This window comes from Eulemur rufifrons, chromosome 30, assembly GCF_041146395.1.
Source record: "Eulemur rufifrons isolate Redbay chromosome 30, OSU_ERuf_1, whole genome shotgun sequence".
In the NCBI taxonomy this organism is placed as follows: domain Eukaryota; kingdom Metazoa; phylum Chordata; class Mammalia; order Primates; family Lemuridae; genus Eulemur; species Eulemur rufifrons.
This window is the reverse complement of record NC_091012.1, coordinates 22,625,105-22,640,218: the sequence shown is the minus strand read 5'-3', so window position 1 is coordinate 22,640,218 and position 15,114 is coordinate 22,625,105. Positions and strand designations below refer to the sequence as shown.

The 15,114-nt window shown below is 50.5% G+C and overlaps 1 pseudogene; it reads left to right on the top strand.

The window, feature by feature from the left end:
* The first annotated feature begins 426 nt into the window (after positions 1-426).
* LOC138378833 (gamma-aminobutyric acid receptor subunit theta-like) lies at positions 427-10,345 on the top strand (annotated as a pseudogene).
* Positions 10,346-15,114: the final 4,769 nt, after the last annotated feature.

Below are 15,114 nucleotides of genomic sequence, written 5' to 3'. Positions count from 1 at the left end.
TGAAATTTAGCATTATGGGTAATGAATGCAGGCAACCAACCACAAGAAGATTAGCAGTACTTGTCATTTTGTCGCCAAGAGGAATCCCTGGTATTTTCATGTCACAGAAACTGTGGCAGCAGCTCTCTCAAAATATCCTTTACACTTGTTGCTACTTCCAAATTACAGTGGGTGTTAGACCTGCCACTTGATTTTATTATTTAACACATTAATGAAGACGCACATATATTTTATGGTATCACAATTACAGGTTTAGAAATATTCTGATGAGTGTATTTCAATAAAAGTTCTTTCTTTTGTATTCCTGCCTATTTTATTTCATTCAAAAACATTAATCTGAGAAGGGACCCACAGGGTTCCCCCAGAAAACCAAGGAGAAGATTCAGAATCCCTGCCCTGTGCTGGGCACCGGGGACATAGCAGCCCATGACGAAGGGGGTCAGAGGACACACAGATACAGAGATACAGTGTGGTCTGGTGATTCCTGTGCCAGGGGCATCAGGCGCTGTGGGAGCCCAGCGGACTGCACAACTCCAAATTGACCCGCCATCTCTTGGAGACTTCTGGGTGAGGAAGGACCATCAACCTAGAGGAGTGGCCCTGCCCATGATGTCCTATTTACCCCTGTTTGTCTGTGCAAGTAATGAGATTCAGAAAGCCCAGCTCTGCCCCCCATTGGCAGTAGCTGATCAGCTCCCTTCCCCCTCTTCTGCTGACACCAGATATATGCAGCTGTGGGAGCAGAGATGCTCAGTGTGCCCTCGGTAGCTATGGAAATCCCTGGGTTTCCCTAGCAACAGCTCCAGATGGATCTTGTTGCCAGGGAACACTGGGATTCCCCAGGCTGCAGGATGAGCAAGACTGTTCCAACCCCAGGGCAGAGGCACAAGCAGAGCTGTGGGTCTGAGCCCCAGGGGATGGATGGTTCCCCTTGACTCTGATCCTTCCAGGACTCCCACGTGAAAGGCTGCCGTAGGCTGGGTGAGGGGATCTTGAGCGGGGAATGAGTAGGGAGTGCTGAGGGTAAGCAAACTCGTTTGAAAACTCCAAAAGGGCCCAAGTGCTAGGAAGTGGAAAGCATGCGACTTCAGGAAGCTCTCAATCTTCAAGTCTAGCACTTGGATGTTTCTAAAGCCCTTTCTCAAGATGATGCTGTAGCACACACCTGATTGGTTTCAAGAGCAGGCCCCGGCCGGGCAAGGTGGCTCATGCCTGTTATCCTAGCACTCTGGGAGACTTAGGCAGGAGGATTGCTTGAGCTTAGGAGTTCAAGAACAGCCTGAGCAAGAGCGAGACCCCATCTCTACTATAAATGGAAAGAAATTAGCCAAACAACTAAAAATAGAAAAAATTAGCTGGGCGTGGTGGCATGGCAGGAGGATCACTTGAGCCCAGGAGTTTCAGGTTGCTGTGAGCTAAGATGACACCACGGCACTCTAGCCCAGGCAAGAGAGTGAGACTCTGTCTCATAAAAAAAAAAAAAAAGAGCAGGCCCAAGATTACAACCAAGGTCAGTGGCACGGGTGTGCAGCCTAGGCAGTCACACAGGTCCCCTACTTACAAGGGCTCCGCACCCGTGAGGCGATAAACATCTGTGATTCAGGACATCCGGTCTGCAGTTCTTTGTTACAGCAGCCAGAGCAGACCAGCACAGGCTGCCTCCTCTTCCCATGCCCGCCAGCTAAGGACTAGGACTATTTCACAGAGGACGGATGCAGGACTCTCAGGGGTTAACTGTCTCACTCAGGGTCACACAAGCTACTAGGTGGCCATGCCAGGATTTGAGCTCAGCTTTGTCTCAGCCCTAGGCCCATCTTTACAACTTGGCCTGCTTGGGGGGGTCTGCACCCCAGCTCACCCAGTTCACAACACTGGGGGCCCTTTCCTGGGCACACCCATCCCTGTGCTCCCCTGAGGGCTGAGGAACTTCCTGGACAGGTCTTCGGACCCCAGGCTCATCACCAGCTCATGTCTGCCTCACGTTTCAGTTTCTCAAAGCTTCCCTGTGACTTGCACCCCTGTCCCAAGCTGAAACGACGGCCCTGGCTGGGTATCTAGACAGAAAGACTCTGGTGCCATATCAACACCTACTGTCTTAAAGACCAAACAAAAGAGAAGCTATGAACGGCCTTTGGAAACGTCACTCACCAAGGTGGCAGCCACGTGAGGTTCCCAGACACTTCACCATCAAGGGGACAGCCTTCATTTAGTAGGAAAGTGGCTGCACCAGGAGGTCCCAGATTCTGTTGCCTTTTCCGAGAGGAGCATTTCAGCTCTCTTTGACTCTCCTTTCAATCCCAGAGTAAACATGCTCCTCTCCTAGAAAGCCAAAGGAAAAGCAGATAGTTAGGGAGACTTTTTCTTTTAAAGAAGATTTTTAGGTTAATGGTGTGTTTTCTTTTTTTTCAGGTGTAATGTACGTGCAATAAACTGCACAGATCTTAGGTGTCAAGACTGATGAAAAATTTAACAAATATGCACTCCCACACAACCATGATGCTAGTCAAAATGGTAGGTGTGTTTCTAAATAGAAATCCTACCTCTCTGATCTGAGGCTTCTGTGCATAGTGTGCCAACTCTGTCCACACCATGTGCTGGGCACTGAGGATACAGAGTTGAAGCACAAGGTCAATGGCGTATATGACCTTTCTAATCTGGCCGGAGAACACCTATGACAAAAAAGACAGGGACAAAGGCTAGGGAAGCACAGAGAGGAGTGCAGGTCCAGCCTAGAGGAGTCCCTAAAGATCACCCTGAGCTGGGCACAATGGCCCACACCTGTGATCCCAGAACTTTGGGAGGCCGAGGCCACAGGATCGCTTGAGGCCAGGAGTTCAAGACCAGCCTGGGCAACATAACAAGAACCGGTCTCTACAAAAAATAAGAAAAATTAGCTGGGTGTAGCCGAGCACACCTGTAGTCTCTGCTACTCAGGAGGCTGAGGCAAAAGAATCACTTGAGCTTTGGACTTTGAGGTCCAGTGAGATATGATCATGCCACTGCACACCAGCCTGGGGCAACAGAGTGAGACCTCATGTCTACAAAAGAGAGAGAGAGAGAGAGAAAGATTGATTCCCTAGAGCATGTGACAGGTAAGCTGGATCTTGTAGAATACGGAGTCTGCTACGAGGAGACAGGAAATAAAGGGATAGTGCTCACATAAGGATATGCAGAGGCTTAGGGGTACCCAGAGGCTCAGGAGAAAGAGTTCAGAGTAAATACGGCAAAAGATGGCTTGTAGAGTGCCATCTGGGGTCAGGGACAAGATACGATCATAGAGAAATGAAATCGACCTTGTCGTCTGACTTAGCAGCTATTTCTGAGACCAGCACAGTCAGTGCCTGTCTCATGTCCGTGTCCGGTTTTATTGCTTGCGGTCAAAGGCCGTTGCCCAATACGTGGAGCAAAGGCTGACCCACAGACACACCCATACATTCCCACACTCACTCCCACATCCACAGGAGCACCCTCATCCTTATGGACATGCTCACACATTCAGTCCCACACAGCACAAACACTCGCACACAGACATGCTCACGTGTTCACATACTCACAGATGTTTCTCACACACACCGAAACATTCACCTGCACACGAAAACACTCACAAATTCACTCACACATGGACATGCTCACATACATTCATACACACAGCTCACACAATCACACACAGACACACGTGCCCTAACACAAACATGCACGCACACACAACTGTGAATCTTGTCTGGGGCCTGATTCCCTTCAGTTTTTATCAGGAAATATTTAGAAAAAGAGTGTTTCACCCCTTCATTTCCTCTGTTTTGCCCTTACCCCTTCCTTTCAGCATATCATGGGTCCACCCTGCTCTAAGTGTTTGACCTGCATTGACTATGAGATCAGTGCTATCGTTATCCCCATTTTGTCCATGAGGAAGCGAAGGCTCAGAGAGGTCAGGTGACTTACTCAAGGACACACAGCTAACAAGTGTCAAAGCAGGTTCAGAGCCAGGCAGTCTGGCTCCTGAGTCTGTGCTCTTCTCCATATTCTACCCTTCATGTCAAACCATCTCCTGTGTCGTAGGTGCCCCCGTGCCTGTGAGAATATCTGTCTATGTCTCCAGCATTGAACAGATATCAGAAATGAATATGGTAAGTATGGAAGTTAGAGCCACAGGGCTGGAGACTGGGGTCATAAGACAAGGAGCAGGGTTATAAGCCAATTCCAGCTGTTCTGACCAGTGACAGAACTCACGTGGAGGAACAAGGTAGATTTTGCAAAATACAGCCACCTGGAATAAAAAAAATCAGTTAATGGAACCCCTCTATCACACTGTATCCAAAAATTCAGTTCCAGATTGATTATACACTGAAAACTGAAATGCTTGTGAAGCTTTAAAAGATCACATAGGACACTGTCTTTGTGTCTTAGAGTGGATAAGGATTTCTTTCCATAGACACAGAAAACACAAACCGTAAAAATAAATACTGGTAACTCCGACTATATGAAAACTCTGTTTAGTGAAATCTCTTGGAACTTCTATTTTTCAAAACAAACAAAACTCCTATGACGAGTGTGAAAGGATAAGTCAGAATAGACTAAGCTATTTGCAGTGCGGAGAACTAATATTCAAACTGTACATAATTTCTGTGAATTAAAAAGAAGAATATTTTAAGAACAGATAGAAAAGTGATTGAGAAATGTAAACAGGAATTTCAGTTTTGCGAAGAAAACTAAAGAGCAGATAAACATAAGAACCATATGAAAAGATGCTTGACCTTGTTAGTAGTAAGGCAAAGTAAAACCACAGTGAGAACCCATCACATACTCACCAGACTGGCAACAGTCAAAAGTCAGACAGTACCAATCCATGCTGGTGATTTGGAAGCATTGGGAACCCTCAGCCGCTCTGGACTCTTGGCTCTTGGCAGTGGTATAAACCGTAACTTTTATCTCATCATTTTCATTTTGTCGTGGTTTGGGGCTGTATGGTGTGTTTACCCAATAACATGCGTAGTATATTCATCTGTTACCCAGCAAGGCAAGTGAACACATTATAATTACACGTGCCAGCCTGTGTGGTTCTCATGAATAAAATGTGGTGTGAAAGAAGCAGATCATGAATACACGCAGTATGATTCCATTGGGATAAAGTCTTTTTAAAAAGTCTAAGCAATATATTTTCTGGGAATACATGGACAATGAAACTCTAACAAAAAGCAAGGCAATTATAATCATAAAATCTAGGATAATGGTTACTGCTGGGGGGTGTGGGAAATATGTTCTGGAAGGGCCACATTGGGGTTTGAAAGTTGTTGGTCATGCTCTGTTTCTTAACCTGGATTTTAATTACACAAGGGTAATTTTAAAAATCTTTTTTTAAACATTCATATGTTTCATGAACTCGTCTATAGTTGCGATACATTTCAATACAATTGCACGCACAGGTATGTGCTCACACACACACACACGCACACACACACACACATATACACAAAGAGGACAGAGCTGGAACAACCTAACTTGCAACTGGGATTTACATTTCTCTCCGCAGGACTATACAATCACCATGTTATTTCATCAGCCCTGGAAAGATTCACGCTTAGAGTACTATGAGACCAACCTGAAGCTGACCCTGGACTATCGGATGCATGAGAAGTTGTGGGTCCCCGACTGCTACTTTGTGAACAGCAGGGATGCTTATGTGCATGATGTGACTGTGGAAAACCGCATGTTTCAGCTTCACCCATATGGAACTTTGCAGTATGGCATCCGGTGAGTCCCCCTAGGGTGCTGGGGATGTCCCACCAGGCTTCCTACTTCCTGCTGAATATGCCACAAACACATTCTAAGGGCCACACGAACCCGTCTTGCATTGGCCCCCCTCACTCACCCTACCCAGTAGCCAAAGTGGAACTTTCAGAGATTCCCATAGGCTCCTTGACTTCTGCTGTTCCTTCTGTCTGGAGTGGCCCCTTCCTCCTTTCCGTGAGTTGAAATCTTGCCCACCCTCCCTTCTACTCCTAATTCACGGACCCTCATGTGCTTCCTTAGCAAGCGCGAGTCTCCTCCCGTCTCCCCATTCGGTTCTCTCAAGGGCCTTCCCCATGCTGACACCCTGCGGTTCTCTGACGTGCCACACATCTGCTCCTTGTTTAAGTCCTGCCAGGTCTCTCGTGTCTCTGTCACGCACAAGTGCCCTGCCTCCTGCCCACACGTGGGTTGGTCCTTGGGTCACATTCCCCTCTGCAGCCCTGCAGTTCTCTCAGGAGTGGTTGCTTGCCTGGGCTGGGCTCACGTTGCCCTTCCTTTCTGTTTTCCTTTACAGACTCACCACCATAGCAGCTTGTTCCCTGGATCTGCACAAATTCCCTCTGGACAAGCAGGCCTGCAAGCTGGAGGTGGAAAGCTGTACGTTCACCTCCTATGGCCCCTCTTCCCACCTGGGGCTGTGGCGATCGGGAAACCAAAGGCAGAGCTGACAGTGAGAGGGACAGCACACCTCTACACCCCCTCCTCCTCCCCACTCTCTCTCCTACACACATAGGTGATGGAGATAAAGAAAGACAGGTGGTAGATACCCATGATAGGTGATTGATTGACTGCCTGATGGGGGTGTATATATGGCATCTGGGAGCAGATGGCCTTTAGGGTGTGAGTCCTTCCCTTGGGAAGTGACACCCACTGTTGGGAAATTGTGCACAAGCTGGTGGGTGGGAGTTTGTAGCCTGTCTTTGCTCTGCTTTCGTTTCTGGCTAAGCAACTCCAAAGTGAGGGTTCTCTTTCCCCAGTGTTCAGGCTCAGCAAAGCATAAAGGAGCCCCCAAAATGGCAAGTTCCAGCCTTCCTTAGGTTTTCAGACTGCTCTGGTGTGAAATCTGCTGTGCCCATTTTCTGATACTCTCTGTTTCTCTCCCCTTCACAGATGGATACACGGTTGAAGACATCATGCTATTCTGGGAAGACAATGGGAGTGCCATCCACATGGCTGAGAAGCTGCAAATCCCTCAGTTCTCTTTCCTGGGGAGGACGATTTCTAGCAAGAAGGTGTATTTCTACACAGGTGGGTCCCACCCCTTCCTTCTCTCCTGTCCCTTATCCCCTTTGCCCTCGCATAAACTCCCAGTGGCCTCTGCCTGGTAGCCCTACACTCTCTGCTGCCTCCCTCCCGATTTCCCACTGGTTCTGCACACCTGCCAGGCCCCCTTGATAAAGGCCCAAGAGCTCGCCCTGTGCAAGTGAAGAAGGGCTGTGGAAGCACTGGGCCCACTTGACCAGGTTCTGCAGGTATAAAGGATTCATGCTCCTCTCAGGGCTGGCCTCTCAGCCTCCATCTGTTTACAGCTTGGAGCCATCTCTTGCCTCTTCCATTCCCAGACGTCAGCTACCATGGAGCAAGTGAGAAAGGAACAGGAGAGAGCAAACTTGCTCTGCCACGTGGGCCTGCTGAGATGTGCCATTCTCACTGGCCTTCTCAGGCGGGATGCCAGTGGATGGAGAATTAGAGGCTGAACAGCCCATTGGTCACCGCCCCCTATGTTGTGTGTCTCTGCACCCTGCAAAGCCCCCGGGCCCTGCCACCCTGACATCAGTGTGTCTCCTTGCCAGGGTCCTATGTGCGCCTGATACTCAAGTTCCAGGTCCAGAGGGAAGTCAACAGCTACCTTGGGCAGGTCGTACTGGCTTACGGTCCTCACCACTATTCTCTCCTGGATATCGTTTTGGATGACCTATGATTCCTCTGCAGCCAGGGTGACAATTGGTAGGTCCTGTCTCCATTCCAGGGAGGAGCGTGGGTTGTCTTCCTCGGAACAAAAAAGGTGAGTGTACGGGAGTGGTTCCTGGCGCAGCATGTGACTGCATAGGCAAGGAAGCAAGGGTTTTTCTGGCAGGCGTGTGTAGGTGCTCGGCCAAGCCCCGGTGGAGAGACTGACATTGGAGACCCGTGTGAAAAACACACTAGACTTGCAATCCTGGTATGTTGTGCCCAAAGTACCAGAATTCATAGTTCGTCAACATTTAGATCAGAAATACAACACAATAAACATTGATTTAAACAAGGCATCAGAACGCCTTACCAGGCAGCAGGGCTTCAAGAGGAGCTGCCCAGAAGGAGCCTCTAATGGGCCCCAGATCCAGGTCTGCTTTCTCTGTCACCATCTTTGGGGCAGACTCCTCGGCCTACTTTTTCAGGAGATCATTCGGGACTAAACCTTTGCACTTGTGTAATAGTTTAGCGCTCACAAAATTTTCCCGGGGACTAAAGGAAGAAAAAAAGGGGAAGGGGCCAGCACAGGGAAAGGGGGAACCACAGGTGTTCATCGCTGAGAAGCAGCCGGGGCTGGGGTTTTGGCACTTGACCATAAGAGCGATGGGATGTCGTGGACAACTGAGTCAGAGACTGGGCTTCAAGATGGGGGAGGATGAAAAAAGCAAGCACTTCACCAAAGGCAATCCCCAACCCAGAGAGATGAAGGCTTTTTCTGAGGGCCCTCCTCACTCCAGAGATGGCCAGGGGCCCAGTGGCTTGCCAGGAAGCTCAGCCACCAGAGGAGACTGAGCTAGTGCCGTTCTGTTTGTAGGTCTCACTTCGATGCTCATCCTGACCACCATCCACTCTCATCTGCGGGCTAAGCTCCCCCACATTTCCTACGTCAAGGCCATCGACATCTATATTCTCATGTGCTTGTTCTTCGTGTTCCTGTCCCTGCTGGATTATGTCTACATCAACTATCTTTTCTACATCCGGGGACCTCAGCACCACCATAGGCAACACAGGAGGCCACAAAGAGTCATTGTCCACTACCGGTACCAGAAAGTGGTGGTGGGGAATGTGCATGTTTGATTTTTGACTGACAATCAGCTTTCCCTGAGCACCTCTAGAGGCCCAGCTTAGCGCTTTTGACCCTTCGCATTTCTTAGGTCCTTTAATCCTCACATGCACAGACACACAGCACATGTGTGCGTGCACGCAGGCACACACATGTGAACAGGTAATGAGGAAGTAGGACTCTTTATCATCACTCCTTGACACATGATCATTGTCCAAGTTCACAAAGCAAGTACACGGCAAGGCTAAATTTCTGCAGACCTTTGGACCAAATTCGGTCAACTTTGCACGGGTTCAGGGCACGCAATGAAGCTGGAAGGGAAGATGGGCAGAGGGAGGCTGAAAGGAAGACAGACGCCGGAGAGGCTGGCCTGCCTACCCTGCCTTCTTTGGCACTTCTGACTCCCGAGGCAGTGCTGAGGCTCTTGCTGTGGGCGGTACGTTAATGTCCAACAACGTCCCTCCTCCTTGGCAAAGAGCCCAGCCCTGCCTGCCTGAGCAGGCCTCCATCCACCACACAGCACTTCCGAGGGAGCAGCTGCCCCCAGGCAGACGTCGGCTTGGCAGCCACCATGGCCTTCCCTTGCATGCTGACAGCCTCTTGGTCCTGTTCCTCAGCCCCCTGCACACCAGAGACCATGAGAGGAGACGACTCTGTCTGTAAAGAGATCAACAGTAACAATGCAAGTGCTGATGAAGAAAGATCCTCCCCTCTTCCTGCCCCCTTGCATAGCCACCTAGGCCACAGGAAACTGATGAGCCTATCCATTATCTCCTAAAAGGATGACCTGATTATCGTGGAAGACGGTGTCAGCTCTCTTCCCGCCACCTAGGCTCAGGCCCCCTGGCAAGCCCAGAAAGCCTCGGTTCTCTGATGTCCATCTCTCAGCAGGCCCATCTGGCCACCTAGGAAAACCTCAGCCCACTCACTTCTCTCTCAGGCCAGGCCCCACTGGCCACCGCAGAAAGCCTGAGCGATCTCACCTCCATCTCAGAGCAGACCTGCCTTGGCTACGGTGCTCGCTTTAATGCTTTCCAGAATGGTGACAGTGTCATTGCTACTCAAATCCGCAACCATGCCGAGGCCGATGGCCGTGCTGAGACCTGTGACTCCGAAGACTCTGATGGGAGCTTGAGCTCAGATGAGAGCCATGGCCGTGGCCCCAGTGGGCGGCCTGTGCTTCACCATGCCCAGGGCTGTGTGCATGAAGCAAACCGTGAGCTGGAGGAGATCCATAGCTTACACGATGACGTCAATGTTGAGAGCAGCTGCCTTGGCCTTGAGGAGCAGCCCGAGTGTGATGCTGATAGTATCTGGAGCCTGGATGATGATGACCTCATGGCCAGTGGCCAAGACAAGGACAGTAGCTCAGAGTCTGAGGACAGTGCCCCCCCAAGCCCTGGGTGCGCCTTCCCCGAAGAGTTCTCCTTCGATCTCTTCAACCCCGACTACGTCCCTAAGGTTGACAGGTGGTCCGAGTTCCTCTTCCCTCTGGCCTTTGGGTTGTTCAACTTTGCTTACTGGGTGTACCTCATCTATTAGGCCCCCAGTGGCCCCAGAGCGGCAGGGACACTGTGCTCTGCTCCTTTATGGTTTCTTTTGGTTTTATTTTTCCTTCTCTCCTTCATTCATTTTATTTTGTGCCTTTCTGGGCAATCTGATCAGTTCCACACTTCTCTTTATAAGCGTGAGGTGGAGAGTGATTGGAAAGCGAGTATTCTGGCTGGAAATGAAGGGACTTAGGAGGACTTGGAGGTAAAGAGCACATTGATTTCCTTTCCTGCTAGAAGGCGCTCACCTTTCCAAAGAATTCTCACACCTAGTAAGTATGGACAGGCCCCTGGGAATGTTAAGAGGACAGAGGGCAGCCAGGTTTAGGGACAGGGGAAGGATCTAAGCCTTGCTCACAAACGTTTCTGGGGGCTTTTCTGTCCCCCTGAGGTGTCAAAATTTCCTTTTCATGACTTTTTCCCTTCTTTTTTTTTTCTTTTTTTTTGTTCCCTTCCTAGGGCTTACGGACCTTGCTCACCCTCTGCTTAGGTCTTTATAGGAAAAAGTCAAGCTGGGTTGGGCTGGGGTGCACAGGGGAAGGGCTAGCCATGACTTGGAAGTTCAGGGAACTGGCCATGGGAAACTCAGGGAGCATTTGTAAGTGCCTTTTCCCCACTCTTTTTGTCATATTTAGAATGCGGCATGGTGGTGCAGGGTTGGGAGGGGAATGTAGGTGGGTAAGGCTGCACAGTGACCTGTCACGGTAAGTGACGGGGCACACACCCAATGGGAGCTTGCAGTGGGACAGAAGGCAAGGCCAAGTTGGAGATGACACTGTTGAGCTGGCCTCTTTGGAGGAACGGGAATTCCTCTTGCCTGTATTTCTGCTTCAGAATGCCTGCGTCACCATAGGCGACGCAGGAGGCCACGAAGATTCATTGCCCACTACCGGTACCAGAAAGTGTTGGTGGGGAACGTGCAGGTTTGGCTTTTTCACTGACAATCAGCTTTCCCTGAGCAACTCTCAAACCCTTGCTTAGCACTTTAGACCCTTCCACATTTCTTAGTTCCTTTAGTCCTCACACGCACAGACACGAGTGTGCACACATGCACACACACATGTTAACAGGTAATGAGGAAGTAGGACTCTTTATCATCACTCCTTGACACATGATCATTGTCCAAGTTCACAAAGCAAGTACACGGCAAGGCTAAATTTCTGCAGACCTTTGGACCAAATTCGGTCAACTTTGCACGGGTTCAGGGCACGCAATGAAGCTGGAAGGGAAGATGGGCAGAGGGAGGCTGAAAGGAAGACAGATGCCAGAGAGGCTGGCCTGCCTACCCTGCCTTCTTTGGCACTTCTGACTCCCAAGGCAGTGCTGAGGCTCTTGCTGTGGGCGGTAGGTTAATGTCCAATAACGTCCCTCCTCCTTCGCAGAGAGCCCAGCCCTGCCTGCCAGAGCAGGCCTCCATCCACCACACAGCGCTCCTGAGGGAGCAGCTGCCCCCAGGCAGACGTCGGCTTGGCAGCCACCATGGCCTTCCCTTGCATGCTGACAGCCTCTTGGTCCTGTTCCTCAGCCCTTGCACACCAGAGACCCCGAGAGGAGACGACTCTGTCTGTCAAGAGATCAACAGTAACAATGCAAGTGCTGATGAGGAAAGCCCCTCCCCTCTCCCGGCCCCCGTGCATAGCCACCTAGGCCACAGGAAACTGATGAGCCTATCCATTATCTCCTCAAAGGATGACCTGATTATCGTGGAAGACGGTGTCAGCTCTCTTCCCACCACCCCGGCTCAGGCCCCCTGGCAAGCCCAGAAAGCCTCGGTTCTCTGACATCCATCTCCCAGCAGGCCCAGCTGGCCACCTCGGAAAATCTCAGCCCACTCACTTCTCTCTCAGGCCAGGCCCCACTGGCCACCGCAGAAAGCCTGAGCGATCTCCCCTCCACTTCAGAGTATGCCTGCCTTGGCTACGGTGCTCGCTTTAATGCTTTCCAGAATGGTGACAGTGTCATTGCTACTGAAATCCGCAACCGTGCCGAGGCCGATGGCTGTGCTGAGACCTGTGACTCTGAAGACTCTGATGGGAGCTTGAGCTCAGGCGAGAGCCACGGCCGTGGCCCCAGTGGGCGGCCCGTGCTTCACCGTGCCCAGGGCTGTGTGCATGAAGCAAACCGTGAGCTGGAGGAGATCCATCGCTTACACGATGACGTCAATGTTGAGAGCAGCTGCCTTGGCCTTGAGGAGCAGCCCGAGTGTGATGCTGATAGTATCTGGAGCCTGGATGATGATGACCTCATGGCCAGTGGCCAAGACAAGGACAGTAGCTCAGAGTCTGAGGACAGCGCCCCCCTCCAAGCCCTGGGTGCGCCTTACCCAAAGAGTTCTCCTTCGATCTCTTCAATCCTGACTAGGTTCCTAAGGTTGACAAGTGGTCCTGGTTCCTCTTCTCTCTGGCCTTTGGGTTGTTCAACATTGCTTACTGGGGGTACCACATCTATTAGGCCCCCAGTGGCCCCAGAGCGGCAGGGACACTGTGCTCTGCTCCTTTATGGTTTCTTTTGGTTTTATTTTTCCCTCTCTCCTTCATTCATTTTATTTTGTGCCTTTCTGGGCAATCCGATCAGACCCACACTTCTCTTTATAAGCGTGAGGTGGAGAGTGATTGGAAAGCGTGTATTCTGGCTGGAAAGGAAGGGACTGAAGAGGAGTTGGAGGTAAAGAGCACATTGATTTCCTTTCCTGCTAGAAGGCGCTCACCTTTCCAAAGAATTCTCACACCTAGTAAGCATGGACAGGCCCCTGGGAATGTTTAGAGGACAGGGGGCAGCCAGGTTTGGGGACAGGGGAAGGATCTAAGCCTTGCTCACAAATATTTCTGGGGGCTTTTCTGTCCCCCTGAGGTGTCAAACATTCCTTTTCATGACTTTTTCTCTTCTTCTTTTTTTTTTTTTTTTTTTTCCTTCTAGGGCTTACGGACCTTGCTCACCCTCTGCTTAGGGCTTTATAGGAAAAAGTCAAGCTGGGTTGGGCTGGGGTGCACAGGGGAAAAGCTAGCCATGGCTTGGAAGTTCCGGGAACTGGCCATGGGAAACTCGGGGAGCATTCGTAAGTGCCTTTTTCCCACTCTTTTTATCGTATTTAGAATGTGGCATGGTTGCAGTGTTGGGAGGGGCATGTAGGTGGGTGAGGCTGCACAGTGACCTGTCAGGGTAAGTGATGGAGCACACACCCAACGGGAGCTTGCAGTGGGGACAAGGCCAAGTTGGAGATGACACTGTTGAGCTGGCCTCTTTGGAAGAACAGGAACTTCTCTTGCCTGTATTTCTGCTTCAGAATGCCTGACACCAGGGACTTGGTATATCTGTCTGAGTCGGGAGTTCGCTTGCTATCACACGCTGAGTTTTTCACGAATCCCAGAATAAGCACTTGGGAATAAGCACTAGGGTTAGGAAAGTTCAGACTTGGGAGTTCATCGTCTGACCCAGATTAGCAGATGAACATCTACTGTAAATCTATATACTAATCCTTTCTATTGTCTAGTGCACAGTGTCAACAAGCTCACTGACCCACCACACCATCGGACCCTCACAGGAGCCCCGCGAGCCAGGAAAGGCAAAGCACATTGTTCCCAGTGTGGCAAGGAAAACAAACGGAGCTTGTGTACCGTGCTTCAGGGCGTGCAGACCCCCACCCCACTTGCTCTTCCTTATCCCAACTCTCTAAACCAAAGAATTCCCCTTTCTTTTTTCCCCTTAGCAAAAGGGAGTGCTCCAGCACGGAGTCTGCCTCTCTACTAAGCCCCCAACCTTACTCTACGGTACCAGTACCGGGGGTGTCTCTGCAGGAACTGGCTGGTGGCCAGCCAAGGAGGGGGAAGTGAGCAGATGGTGAACATGGTCACTGCCCACCCAGCAGGGCCCCTAATGGAAGTAGGCTTGGCCTGCGCTTCAGCTTGCCAAGCAGCTACACCTCATTGATGGAGGCCGTGAGGGAGTGAGCGTCACCAAACACTCAACCTGTACCCCCCTTTCTCCTTCGGAAGCCTCTCCTGCTCAGCCCTCTGCCCACCTCCCTTTAAGTATGCTTCTGTGTTTGTGTTTCCTTGTATACCTGAATGTGTTCGTATGTATCAACGTAGGTCTAGGTGCATGTACAACCTTTTGACAAGCTGCATACTGCTGTGCCTATCGCTGTAAATCTATACTGCCATGCATGCAAGCGTATGTGCAACAACGTTTGGACCTGTGCTTGTGGATGCATCCCCATGAAAGTGTGGCTTATGTATGTGTGTGCTTGTGTGTATATGTATGGGTGTGTGCTGAGTGTTTGTGTGTGTGTGTGAGTGCACGTGTGCACACCTGTGTTAATCTGGTTTGAAAGAGCGTGAAGCAAAATGCACCTGACAACATATATATTCCCTTTTGGCGGCCCTTCCAGAAGCACCAGAATTCCTTTGGCCTGTTCCCACTTGGGGGGCGCTCTTTTGCTGCGCTGGTTAAAGCACTGTTTCTGTCCAATTCCCTGTTCCAGGGACTGGCGTCTCCTGGTCCCCATCCACTCCTTGTCCCCTCCCTTCACCCATCTGTGCTGTGTCCTGGACAGAGGAGCAGGAGGACATGAATGTAGTCCTGAGGAGTGGTAATTTAGTGCCTTGAGGTAGGAAATGCTCAGCCCTTGGGATCAGCTACAAGTGCAGAGCGTCTTGCCTTGTTCTGGGAGGACATGCTTCGGAGTAACAGGCTGGGGGGAGGGCCTGAAGAATACAATGAGTACAGAAGCATGCTGCAAAAGATGGGGTGGGAGAGCCAGCA